Source organism: Schistocerca piceifrons, chromosome 1 (genome assembly GCF_021461385.2).
Source record: "Schistocerca piceifrons isolate TAMUIC-IGC-003096 chromosome 1, iqSchPice1.1, whole genome shotgun sequence".
NCBI lineage: Eukaryota > Metazoa > Arthropoda > Insecta > Orthoptera > Acrididae > Schistocerca > Schistocerca piceifrons.
In genome coordinates this window covers 415,829,990-415,843,173 of record NC_060138.1, presented here as the reverse complement: position 1 = coordinate 415,843,173, position 13,184 = coordinate 415,829,990, and the positions used below count along the sequence as shown (strand labels likewise).

Here is a 13,184-nt window from a genome sequence, read left to right as displayed (position 1 = left end):
TAGAAAGCAAAATTGTACGTCACTCATAATAATAACAGTTACAGTCACGATCCTCATGTGACCCAGTACTGAGATGTTACTGCAGGAAGCACTGAACTAAAGTTGGACATGGAAATGTTTCTGACTTAACTGACATCTAAATACCACAAATAAAATTAAATAATACTACAATTACTCTATTTATACTCCCATTTATAGAAAGGTATCAGCTTTCTTTAGTAGCGATAATATTCCAATTATCTTTTTAATCCCCCCCTCATATGGCTGTACAGTAGGTGCAACCACAACGGAGGGGTATCTGTTGAGAGGCCAGACAAACGTATGGTTCCTGAAGAGGGGCAGCAGCCTTTTCAGTAGTTGCAGGGGCAACAGTCTGGATGATTGACTGATCTGGGCTTGTAACATTAACCAAAACAGCCTTGCTGTGCTGGTACTGTGAACGGCTGAAAGCAAGGGGAAACTACGGCCGTAATTGTTCCTGAGGGCATGCAGCTTTACTGTATGGATAAATGATGATGGCGTCCTTCTGGGTAAAATATTCCGGAGGCAAAATAGTCCCCCATTCAGATCTCCGGGCGGGGACTACTCAGGAGGGTGTCGTTATCAGGAGAAAGATAACTGGCGTTCTACGGATCAGAGCATCGAATGTCAGATCCCTTAATCGGGCAGGTAGATTAGAAAATTTAAAAAGGGAAATGGATAGGTTAAAGTTAGATGCACTGAGAATTAGCGAAGTTCGGTGGCAGGAGGAACAAGACTTTTGGTCAGGTGAATACAGGGTTATAAATACAAAATCAAATAGGGGTAATGCAGGATTAGGTTTAATAATAAATAAAAAAATAGGAGTTCGGGTAAGCTACTACATACAACATAGTGAACGCATTATTGTGGCCAAAATAGACACGAAGCCCACACCTACAACAGTAGTACAAGTATATATGCCAACTAGCTCTGCAGATGACAAAGAAATTGAAGAAATGTATGCTGAGATAAAAGAAATTATTCAGACAGTGAAGGGAGACGAAAATTTAATAGTCTTGGGTGACTGGAATTCGGCAGTAGGGAAAGGAAGAGAAGGAAACGTAGTAGGTGAATATGGATTGGGGCTAAGAAACGAAAGAGGAAGCCGCCTGGTAGAATTTTGCACAGAGCACAACTTAATCATAGCTAACACTTGGTTCAAGAATCATAAAAGGAGGTTGTATACATGGAAGAAGCCTGGAGATACTGTCAGTTTTCAGACAGATTATATAATGGTAAGACAGATTTAGAAACAAGGTTTTAAATTGTAAGACATTTCCAGGGGCAGAAGTGGACTCTTACCACAATCTATGGTTATGAACTGTAGATTAAAACTGAAGAAACTGCAAAAAGGTGGGAATTTGAGGAGATGGGATCTGGATAAACTGAAAGAACCAGAGGTTGTACAGAGTTTCAGGGAGAGCATAAGGGAACAATTGACAAGAAAGAGGGAAAGAAATGCAGTTGAAGAAGAATGGATAGCTTTGAGGGATGAAGTGGTGAACGCAGCAGAGGATCAAGTAGGTAAAAAGACGAGGGCTAGTAGAAATCCTTGGGTGACAGAAGAAATACTGAATTTAATTGATGAAAGGAGAAAATATAAAAATGCAGTAAATGAAGCAGGCAAAAAGGAATACAAACGTCTCAAAAATGAGATCGACAGGAAGTGCAAAATGACTAAGCAGGGATGGTTAGAGGACAATTGTAAGGATGTAGAGGCTTACCTCGCTAGGGGTATGTTAGATACTGCCTACAGGAAAATTAGAGAGACCTTTGGAGAAAAGAGAACTACTTCTATGAATATCAAGAGCTCAGATGGAAACCCAGTTCTAAGCAAAGAAGGGAAAGCAGAAAGGTGGAAGGAGTATATAGAGGGACTATACAATGGTGATGTTCTTGAGGACAATATCATGGAAATGGAAGAGGATGTAGATGAAGGCCCCAGGAGTAGACAACATTCCTTTAGAACTACTGACAGCCTTGGGAGAGCCAGTCCTGACAAAACTCTACCATCTGGTGAGCAAAATGTTCGAGACAGGTGAAATACCCTCAGACTTCAAGAAGAATATAATAATTCCAATCCCAAAGAAAGCAGGTGTTGACAGATGTGAAAATTACCGAACTACCAGTTTAATAAGTCACGGCTGCAGAATACTAACTCGAATTATGTACAGACGAATGGAAAAACTGGTAGAAGCCGACCTCGGGGAAGATCAGTTTGGATTCCGTAGAAATATGGGAACACGTGAGGCAATACTAACCCTACAACTTATCTTAGAAGCTAGATTAAGAAAGGCAAACGTACTTTTCTAGCATTTGTAGACTTGGAGAAAGCTTTTGACAATGTTGACTGGAATAATCTCTTTCAAATTCTGAAGGTGGCAGGGGTAAAATACAGGGAGCGAAAGGCTATTTACAATTTGTATAGAAACCATATGGCAGTTATAAGAGTCAAGGGACATGAAAGGGAAGCAGTGGTTGGGAAGGGAGTGAGACGGGGTTGTAGCCTCTCCCTGATGTTATTCAATCTGTATATTGAGCAAGCAGTAAAGGAAACAAAAGAAAAACTCGGAGTAGGTATTAAAATCCATGGAGAAGAAATAAAAACTTTAAGGTTCGCTGATAACATTGTAATTCTGTCCGAGACAGCAAAGGGTTTGGAAGAGCAGTTGAATGGAATGGACAGTGTCTTGAAGGGAGGATATAAGATGAACATCAACAAAAGCGAAACGAGGACAATGGAATGTAGTCAAATTAAGTCGGGCATTGCTGGGGGAATTAGATTAGGAAATGAGACACTTAAGTAGTAAAGGAGTTTTGCTGTTTGGGGACCAAAGTAACAGATGATGGTCGAAGTAGAGAGGATATAAAATGTTGACTGGCAATGGCAAGGAAAGCGTTTCTGAAGAAGAGAAGTTTGTTAACATCGAGTACAGATTTAAATGTCAGGAAGTCGTTTCTGAAAGTATTTGTATGGAGTGTAGCCCTGTATGGAAGTGAAACATGGACGATAAATAGTTTGGACAAGAAGACAATAGAAGCCTGTGAAATGTGGTGCTACAGAAGAATGCTGAAGATTAGATGGGTAGATCACATAACTAACGAGGAAGTATTGAATAGGATTGGGGAGAAGTGGAGTTTGTGGCACAACTTGACAAGAAGAAGGGATCGGTTGGTAGGACATGTTCTGAGGCATCAAGGGATCACCAATTTAGTATTGGAGGGCAGCGTGGAGGGTAAAAATCGTACAGGGAGACCAAGAGATGAATACACTAAACAGATTCAGAAGGATGTAGGCTGCAGTACGTATTGGGAGATGAAGAAGCTTGCACAGGATAGAGTAGCATGGAGAGCTGCGTCAAACCAGTCTCAGGACTGAAGACCACAACAACAACATGAGAATAATATGGTGGGGACCCATAAACTGATACTGTATCACTACTCAAACTCTTCGATTATTTCAGTAGTAAGATACAATTCAACTAAATTTAATTCTTAGTCCCACTTGGAATAGTTTGTTTTCATCTTTCAAAGCAAATTACTCAACACTGAGCTCGATTAACTTAAAAAAAATTGTTTATGGTAGTAATCAAGACTAAATTATGTTTCAAATAAATATAACTTATGTGCATTTTTCATCACCTGTGAAGCAGGTATTTTTTTTTTGTAATTGTTCAGTAAACCTATTGAGAAAGGACGCAAAGTCATGCCAGAGTCTGCTTGAGTTGGAACTGTAAACTGAAGCGCCAAAGTAACTGGTATAGGTATGCTTGTTCAAATACAGAGATCTGTAAATAGATCATGGTGCTGTGGTCGGCAATGCCTATGTAAGACAACAAGTGTCTGGCGCAGTTGGTAGATCAGTTACTGCTGCTACAATGGCTGGTTATGTGGTTATGAAGGTTTAGATGAGTTTGAACATGGTGTTATAATCAGCGCATGGGTGATGAGACACAACATCTCTGAGGTAGCGATGAAGTGGGGATTTCTCTGTACAATCATTTCACAAGTATACTGTGAATATCAGGAATCTGGTAAAACATTAAATCTCCGACATCACTGCGGCTGGAAAAAGATGCTGCCAGAGCGGGACCAACGACAACTGAAGAGAATCGTTCAACGTGACAGAAGTGCAAACCTTCCGCAGATTGCTGCAGATTTCAGTGCTGGGCGATCAACAAGTGTCAGTGTGAGAACCATTCAATGAAATATCATCGATCTGGGCTTTCGGAGCTGGAGGCTCACTAATGTACCCTTGATGACTGCACGACACAAAGCTTTACGCCTCGCTTGGGCCTGTCTACACCAACATTGGACTGTTGATGACTGGAAACGTGTTGCCTGGTTGGACGAATCTCGCCCCAAATTGTATCAAGGGTATGGACATGTGTGGGTATGGAGACAACCTCATTAATCCATGGACCCTGTGTGTCAGCAGGGGACTGTTCAAGCTGGTGGAGGCTCTGTAATGATTTGGGGCGTGTGCAGTTGGAGTGATACGGGACTCCTGATATATCTAGATATGGCTCTTGACAAGTGACAAGTACTTAAGCATCCTGTCTGATCACCTGCATCCATTCATGTCCATTGTGCATTCCGACGGATATGGGGAAATTTGAGCAGGACAATGTGACACACCACATGTCCAGAATTGCTGCAGAGTGGCTTCAGGAACATTTTTCCACAGACCACCAAACTCCCCAGACATGACCAAGCGAGGTGGCGCAGTGGCTAGCACACTGGAATCGCATTCGGGAGGACTACGGTTCAATCCCTTGCCCGGCCATCCTGATTTAGGTTTTCCGCGATTTCCCTAAATCGCTCCAGGCAAATGCCGGAATGGTTCCTTTGAAAGGGTATGGCCGACTTCCTTCCCCGTCCTTCCTTAATCCGATGAGACCGATGACCTCGCTGTCTGGTCTCCTCCCCCAAAAACAATCCAATCCCCAGACATGAACATAATTGGATGCCTTGTAACCTACTGGTCAGAAGAGATCTCCACCCCCTCGTACTCTTACGGATTTATGGACAGCTTTGCAGGATTCATGGTGCAGTTGCCTCCAGCGCTATCACAGACATTAGTAGAGTCCATGCTATGTTGTGCTGAGGCACTTCTGCAGGCTCGTGGGGCCATACACAATATTAGGCAAGTGTACCAGTTTCTTTGGCTATTCAGTGTCAGCAGTGAGGCAGTTTCACGATACATTCTTCATTGCCATTGTTCGATTCTCAGCAAATATGTGAGGCCAGCAGTTCTGCTATCAACATGCAAAAGCATACCTATGACATATACAATGAGTTTTAATTCTAAGATTAACACAACCAATCAATAAAACATTACTTGTAAACTGTTAGCAATTTTAGATACGTTGTTGTTGTTGTGGTCTTCGGTCCAGAGACTGGTTTGATGCAGTTCTCCATGCTACTCTATCCTGTGCAAGCTTCTTCATCTCCCAATACGTACTGCAGCCTACATCCTTCTGAATCTGTTTAGTGTATTCATCTCTTGGTCTCCCTGTACGATTTTTACCCTCCACGCTGCCCTCCAATACTAAATTGGTGATCCCTTGATGCCTCAGAACATGTCCTACCAACCGATCCCTTCTTCTTGTCAAGTTGTGCCACAAACTCCACTTCTCCCCAATCCTATTCAATACTTCCTCGTTAGTTATGTGATCTACCCATCTAATCTTCAGCATTCTTCTGTAGCACCACATTTCGAATGCTTCTATTCTCTTCTTGTCCAAACTATTTATCGTCCATGTTATACTTCCATACAGGGCTACACTCCATACAAATACTTTCAGAAAAGACTTCCTGACACTTAAATCTATACTTGATGTTAACAAATTTCTCTTCTTCAGAAACACTTTCCTTGCCATACCCAGTCTACATTTCATATCCTCTCTACTTCGACCATCGTCAGTTGTTTTGCTCCCCAAATAGCAAAACTCATTTACTACCTAAAGTGTCTCATTTCCTAATCTAATTACCTCAGCATCACCTGATTTGATTTCACTGCATTCCATTACCCTTGTTTTGCTTTTCTTGATGTTCATCTTACTTGCTCCTTTCCAGACACTGTCCATTCCATTCAACTGCTATTCCAGGTTCTTTGCTGTCTCTGACAAAATTACAATGTCATCGGCAAATCTCAAAGTTTTTATTTCTTCTCTGCGGATTTTGAGTCCTACTCCAAATTTTACTTTTGTTTCCTTTGCTGTTAGCTCAGTATACAGATTGAAAAACATGGGGGATAGGCTACAACTCTGTCTCACTCCCTTCCCAACCACTGCTTCCCTTTCATGCCCCTCACTCTTATGACTGCCATCTGGTTTCTGTACAAATTGTAAATAGCCTTTCGCTCCCTGTATTTTACCCCTGCCACCTTCAGGATTTGAAAGAGAGTATTCCAGTCAACATTGTCAAAAGCTTTCTCTGAGTCTACAAATGCTAGAAACGTAGGTGTGCCTTTCCTTACTCTATCCTCTTAGATAAGTCACAGGCTCAGTATTGCCTCACATGTTCCAACATTTCTATGGAATCCAAACTGATCTTCCCCAAGGTTGGCTTTTACCAGTTTTTCCATTTGTCTGTAAAGAATTCGTGTCAGCATTTGGCAGCTGTGACTTATTAAACTGATAGTTCGGTATGCCTCCACTACACCTTTGGGTCAAGATGGAGGCAGCAGCTGGGGCATACAGACATAAAACTGGCAAAACTGGATCTCATTGGGATATCCAGAATCACACACTAACATAGTGAGTGAGATAAACATAGGAATGGCTGGGGAAATGCCTACCGACTATATAATAACTCCCAACTGCTTCAACAAGCCTTACAATATAATAATCGGAAGCAGGGAGCAGTGGAAAAAAACAGTTAGACACCCTATGGGGGACATTGTTTGTTTGGTTCACCGATGCGTTGAAATCAGACCAAGGCATTGGGGCAGGGGTGTACGGGGTTCATCCAGGACTGGAGGGCATCATCTCTCTAGGAAAACTGGTCTCTGTATTCCAAGCTGCAATCAGGGCATGTGTGGAGGAGAATATGTGTAGGTGCTACAATGTCCTGAAATCACTAGCAGCGCCTTCAGCAAGATCTAAGATTGTTGCAGAATGCCACAGGGCTCTGGTGGAGCTAGGGGGAAGCAATAGGGTAAACCTAGTGTGAGTCTCTGGCCACTCAGGGATCTGTGGCAATGAAGAAGCTGACAGATTGGCCAGGATGGGGGCAACGACTCCATTTATTGGACTGGAACCTGTCGTGACAATCACCATGGCTATGATCAAACTAGAACTAAGGAGCAGGCTCAGGACGGCACGTAGAATATTGGACCAAGGTTCATAAACAAAAAAATGGTAAGTTAATGTGCCCAAGGCATGTTTTAAAAGAAGCTCTGTAATCCTGGGATTGAACAGGAAAGAGATCAGACTCGTGACTGGACTGATGACTGGCCATAGGAATTTCAAAAAACACCTACACACAATGGATATAATGGAAGAAGACCCTTAATGTAGGATCTGTGATGAGGGTGAAGAAACTGCATCACACCTAATCTTCAAATACATAGCATTGGAGAGCAAAAGATACAATATCTTCAAGACAACTAGACGTTAAGAATTTATGTCTAACAAAAAACTGGTAAAGGGACTCCTTGCACTATTTAAGGGCATTGGTTGGCTCTACTAGATTACAGGGAGCAATACCGCACAATAAACTCGGTTTTGGTGTGGGCAATGGTGGGTTAGACCTAAGCTGTTTAAGCTTCCCTGTCAAAGTCAAATCAAATCAAAAGTTCAGTAATTTTCGCATCTGTCAACACGTGCTTTCTTTGGGATTGGAATTATTATATTCTTCTTGAAGTCTGAGGGTATTTCACCTGTTTCATACATATTGCTAACTAGATGGTAGAGTTTTGTCAGGGCTGGCTCTCCCAAGGCTACCAGTAGTTCTAATGGAATGTTATCTACTCCCTGGACCTTGTTTCAGCTTAGGTCTTTCAGTGCTCTGTCAAATACTCCACGCAGTATCAAATCTCCCATTTCATCTTCACCATGTCCTCTTCCATTTCCATAATATTGCCCTCAAGTACATGGCCCTTGTATATACCCTATATGTACTGCTTCCACTTTTCTGCTTTCCCTTCTTTGCTTAGAACTGGTTTTCCATGTGAGCTCTTGATATTCATACAAGTGGGTTCTCTCTTCTCCAAAGGTCTCTTTAATTTTCCTATAGGCAGTATCTATCTAACGAACATATCCTGCAAATATCATTGCCAGTTAACAGAGGTTAGTGATATAAGTTGTGGTGATGGGGAAAATGTTCATTATTTTGTCCCCAGTGATCTGCCGTACCTTCTCAATTTAATTAAAATCTTGGGAACCAGTACATGGCAAAGGGTCTGTAATAATGACACTTGCTAAAATATTTTATGAATTGTTCCCAGGAATCCACGAAACAAAGAAATTACTCTATGTAAACCCAAGACAAGGCATAGGAGGACATAATCATACCCCGTCAATCTGCATGGATCAGTTAGCACACCAGATTATATTGTGTTGTATTAGGGCCAAAAATGCTGTAGATGTTGACCTTCTCTGTGTGTTGTTGTTGTTGTTGTTGTTAATAACTCGCAGAATAGTAGAGTTATTGAGTCGTTGACAGTCAAAGAAACAAGACTAAAAAGTCTTTCAGACAACTCTGTTTTTGAGCTAGAGTACACATATACTCACGCATACGGTTACATGGTGCTGGCTGAATACTCCATGATGGGATAGCAATTCTGTGGCTTGACTGGGGTGAGTGATTATGTGAGGTGATATGGTGGGAGAAGGAAGGGTTGAGGAGGTGAAGAGTGGGAGGGTTGAGGAAGGCTGTGTAATTGCTGTGAGGAAGGCAACAGGGACACGAGATAAGAACAGGCCACGAGAGGTGGCACTGGTGAATTTGTGGAGCTCAGATTATGATGTGGAGGAGTGGATTGGGACTGGGTGACAAGAGAGGGAGGGAGACTGTGGAAGAGGGAGTGGGATAAGTGAAGTGAGGTCACTGGGGCAGGCTGGAGGTGGTTGTGTGGCATGGGGTTGGTGGAGATTGAGGCCAGGAGGTTAACAAGAATGAAGGATATATTGCAAGGACAGCTCCCTTTCCTGTAGCTCGGAAAAGCTTGTGTTCACTGGGAGGATCAGGATGGCAAGGGTAGCTGAGCAGCTGTTGAAGTTGAACATCTTATGCTCAGGACCTTGTCCACCACTGGATGTTCCTGGTCGCAGTTTGTCAATGGCCATTCATTCAAGTGGAAAACTGATCACTGATCATGCCCGTATAAAATGCTGCACAAGAATAGCAGCAGAGTTGGTATACCACGAGGCTGCTTTCACACATGGCCCTGCTTTTGATAGGACAGGATAAGTCTGTGATGTGGTTGGAAGTTCTGGGTGGGTGTATCAAGTGGGTCTTGAATCCTGTTGGTGAAAAGGGGAGGGGGGAGTTCAGATTAGAGAAGGGTAAAGGACTATGTACATGTGTTGGTGGGATAGAAGGTTTGCACAGAACTGGAGTGGGAGCAGGAGGAGTGATAGGCAGGTGGACGACGATGAGTGCCCCCTGACTTCGAGCTCATATACTGGTCACATTGCATTACGAACTTACCAGAATTGGGGAAATGTCTGCTTTTATTCAGTGTATGAATATTACATCTTAATTGAAATTGAAGTGAACTACATGTTTATATTTAAGGGAAACCATGCTTTTTCTAGCTCTTCTTTGTGAGTGTCCACTTTGAGGACACACAAAAATCAGACTGTAATTTGGAGAAAAATTAACTGTGCGCAGTTCAAAGATACAACCTTGTTATATTTGCAGGCAGATTTTCGTTATTTTCTGATTACTCATTTTATCGCTGCAATGCAACACGCTGCAGTTGAGCTTACTGTTGTAGCTGTTGTTGGTGTTCAGCTTGAACTTCCATTGGTTACATCATGTGTCTTAACTAATGAGTATTCCTCGCATTCGTTAGTTATGAGTTTGTAAAGCAATTATGTTAGTAGCTGTAATATATTCGAGGCTGTGGTGGACCGTAGTTGTCACACCACTATGCTGCTGCTGTTGTAATGTGCCATAAGTGCCTGTTCATCAGTGAAGAGTGGCAACTTCGCAGTCCTGTACAGCATTGCCACATTCAGTTTTTGTTGCGAAATGGTAAATAAATGTTTGATATATGCAAGCTGCTCACAACAAATGAACATTTGTATAGCACATTCAACAGTAAATGGAAAAGTCGATTAGCTCGAGTAAATTTTGCAGTGAAGAGTAATGACTGAAATAAAGCTTACCTTGAAACTACGTGGCAGATTAAAGCTCAGATGGTAGAGCACTTAATCACATAAGACAAATGCCTGAGTTCGAGTCTCGATCCAGCACACAGTTTTAATCTGCAAGGAAGTTTCATATCAGTGCACACTCTACTGCAGAGTGAAAATCTCATTCTGGAAGCATACCCCAGGCTATGTCAGAGGCATGTCTCTGCAACGTCCTTTCTTCCAGGAGTGCTAGTTCTGCAGGAGAGCTTCTGTGAAGTTTGGAAAGTAGGAGATGAGTTACTGGCAGAAGTGAAGCTGTGAGGACGGGGCGTGAGTCGTGCTTGGTAGCTCAGATGGTAGAGCACTTTCTGCAAAAGGCAAAGGTCCTGAGTTCGAGTCTCAGTCCGTCACACAGTTTTAATCTGCCGGGAAGTTTCATATCAGCGCACACTGCGTTGCAGAGTGAAAATCTCATTCTGGAAAGCTTACCTTAATTGCTTTTGCTGCTGGCTGAGGTCTTGCTGATGCTGTTGCAGTCATATACTTGTATCAGCAACAGTTCTAATGCTTTGTTAAGACAGGGGCATTCTGTGCATAACTGTTTCCAAGGTTGTGTATGTGACTCACTGAATTCCCCCAGACACTTAGGGGAACACTTTCCAGAGTGGAATGACGCAACTGTAAAGTATCACTTATTTTAAAACTCTTGTTCTCCTTTGCTACCTTGTTGTTCACAAATACCCAAATAAGTTCAGTGGCATTCAGTTTGCATTGCACTACAGGCAACCACAGAAGTTCATTTCCTTGTCCACTGATCACACTATACTTTCCGAAAGGTATTCCTGTGTCCTGAAGTGTGGTCACACATGTTTCAGCAGGCCAACGTTAGTAAATTCCTCGTATCATGTGGCATTAGATGGAAGCTCTACATTATTGATTTCCATCGATTCGATAATAGAATTGTTTCTCCATTTCGTAGATGGATTTCGTGAAACTGGATTTATCATTGTATGATATTGATTCTAATATGTTTGGTAATTTCTGCAGATCTGTGTGGTAATTTTTTGAGACCACACTCCTAAACCACTCTTTGTAGTGTCTGGCATTCATTTGAGAATGGCAATCTGCACCTCCTTTTTGCCAAATAAAATGTAAGCCAGCATTTTGCATAAAACCACCTTTGTTCCAAATGTGGCACATTGTAATACTTTTTCTAGAATCTAATATTGAATTCCTCCTTTCCAGCCATTCCACTCTTGAACACTTCTTCTATGATAATTGTATGAATTTTCTGATGCACGAGGCATTTTGTTCCTGCCCATCAAACTTTCTGGAATGATTTGCACCACACCAACTCTCATGAGTGTAATAAATAGTCCATCCCATGTTATGCAAATGGCTTGTTTCCCCCAAAAACATATCCCTTTTTCCTGCTGCTTGGTTAGTTTCTATCAGCACAGGTTATTTTGTAAAACTTTTTGTATCTGAAGCCCAGTTTTCAAACAGCACACCAAAGGATTGTTTCACTCACATCAGGAAAATCTTCCACTTCAGTCTTCAACTTTTCCAACACAGCTGCCACTGTTGGAAACCGCTTTTCCACATCTTCGTATGACTCCCTGTATAAACTTGTGCAATAACAACTTTTGTCGCCTGCCAGAACTCTTTTTTGATGATACAAGACATGAAGTTTCTTTATATTTTCTCAAAATTCACTTCACTGTGCTTTCACCGAGACATTTAGGAGTTCTGTTTACTGGCTGTGATATGGAACTGCAGTGAACAATGAAGTGGAAATACTGTTCACAGATCTGGCAACGTAGCCCACACAAGCACTTAGAAATTAGTGATGTGATATTAGTGCTCTATGTATATTTATTTGCATAAAAACATAACAGCTTTGAAAAGCAATTACAGAGATTGCATTTACCCTTTTCTTCTTGTTAATACCACAGTTAGGCAAATGCAGCAATGTATGCTCACGATTATTTGGACAAAATGACTAACTGGAAAGCAATGACAGTTTGCCTGAATTCTGTGGTGTTCAGGAAATTGTCCTTGTTTAGTGATTAGAGGAGGATAGATGGTGATTTTGACAAAATTTATAGTTGGTGTGACGAATGGCAGTAGTTAACAGATGAGTAAGAAAAGCAATCCCATAATGTTTGAATACAGCATTAGTAGTGTGCTGCTTGACATAGTCATGTTAATTAATATTTAGGTATAACATTGCAAAGCGATACAAAATGGGAGTAGCATGTAAGCATTATCTTGTATCTTGGTCCTTACAAGGTGGCAAGGACAGCATGTAACAATGTTTGTTCACAGGTTGCAATGAAAGGTACACTTTATCAGCATATACACAAATGAGCAATTTACAGTTCGGACATAAAGCAGGAAATAATACCCGGAAGTAATAATCACTTCTGGTAGAATGATGATGTCTCACTGTAGGTGATAAAATCTCACTGTTGTCCTTCATTGGTGTCTGATAGATGTCCTGGGCAGTGGTCGGCCCGATGTCTAGATGGGTGTTTGGCTCGGTTGGGTGCAGGCCGGGTGGTATGTTGGTTGGAGTCCTGAGCTGCACTGGGCCAGTGTCTGGTTGGTGATCTGGATGGTGTGGAAAGACTGCTGCTGAAGATGCTACCAACAGATGAGCTGCAGGGGACAACTGGTGTTGAGCCCAGAGCATAAGTGCTGTCGGTCAGGTTGTGGAGCTTCTTAAGTAATTCGGGGAAGGACTTCTGTGCATTGTTGTGTAACATCCAGACACAGTGCCACTGCCGGCTGTGCGCGCTGCTGGCACTTCTTGTGGAGGCTGCTGTAGCCTGGTGTGCACACAAAGTGACACGT

General features: G+C 42.1%; 1 protein-coding gene across 3 annotated transcripts in view; it reads left to right on the top strand.

The window, feature by feature from the left end:
* Nucleotides 1–13,184, top strand: part of LOC124798408 (tudor domain-containing protein 7A-like) — a 192,227-nt gene that overhangs the window by 167,073 nt on the left and 11,970 nt on the right. The window lies entirely within an intron of this gene.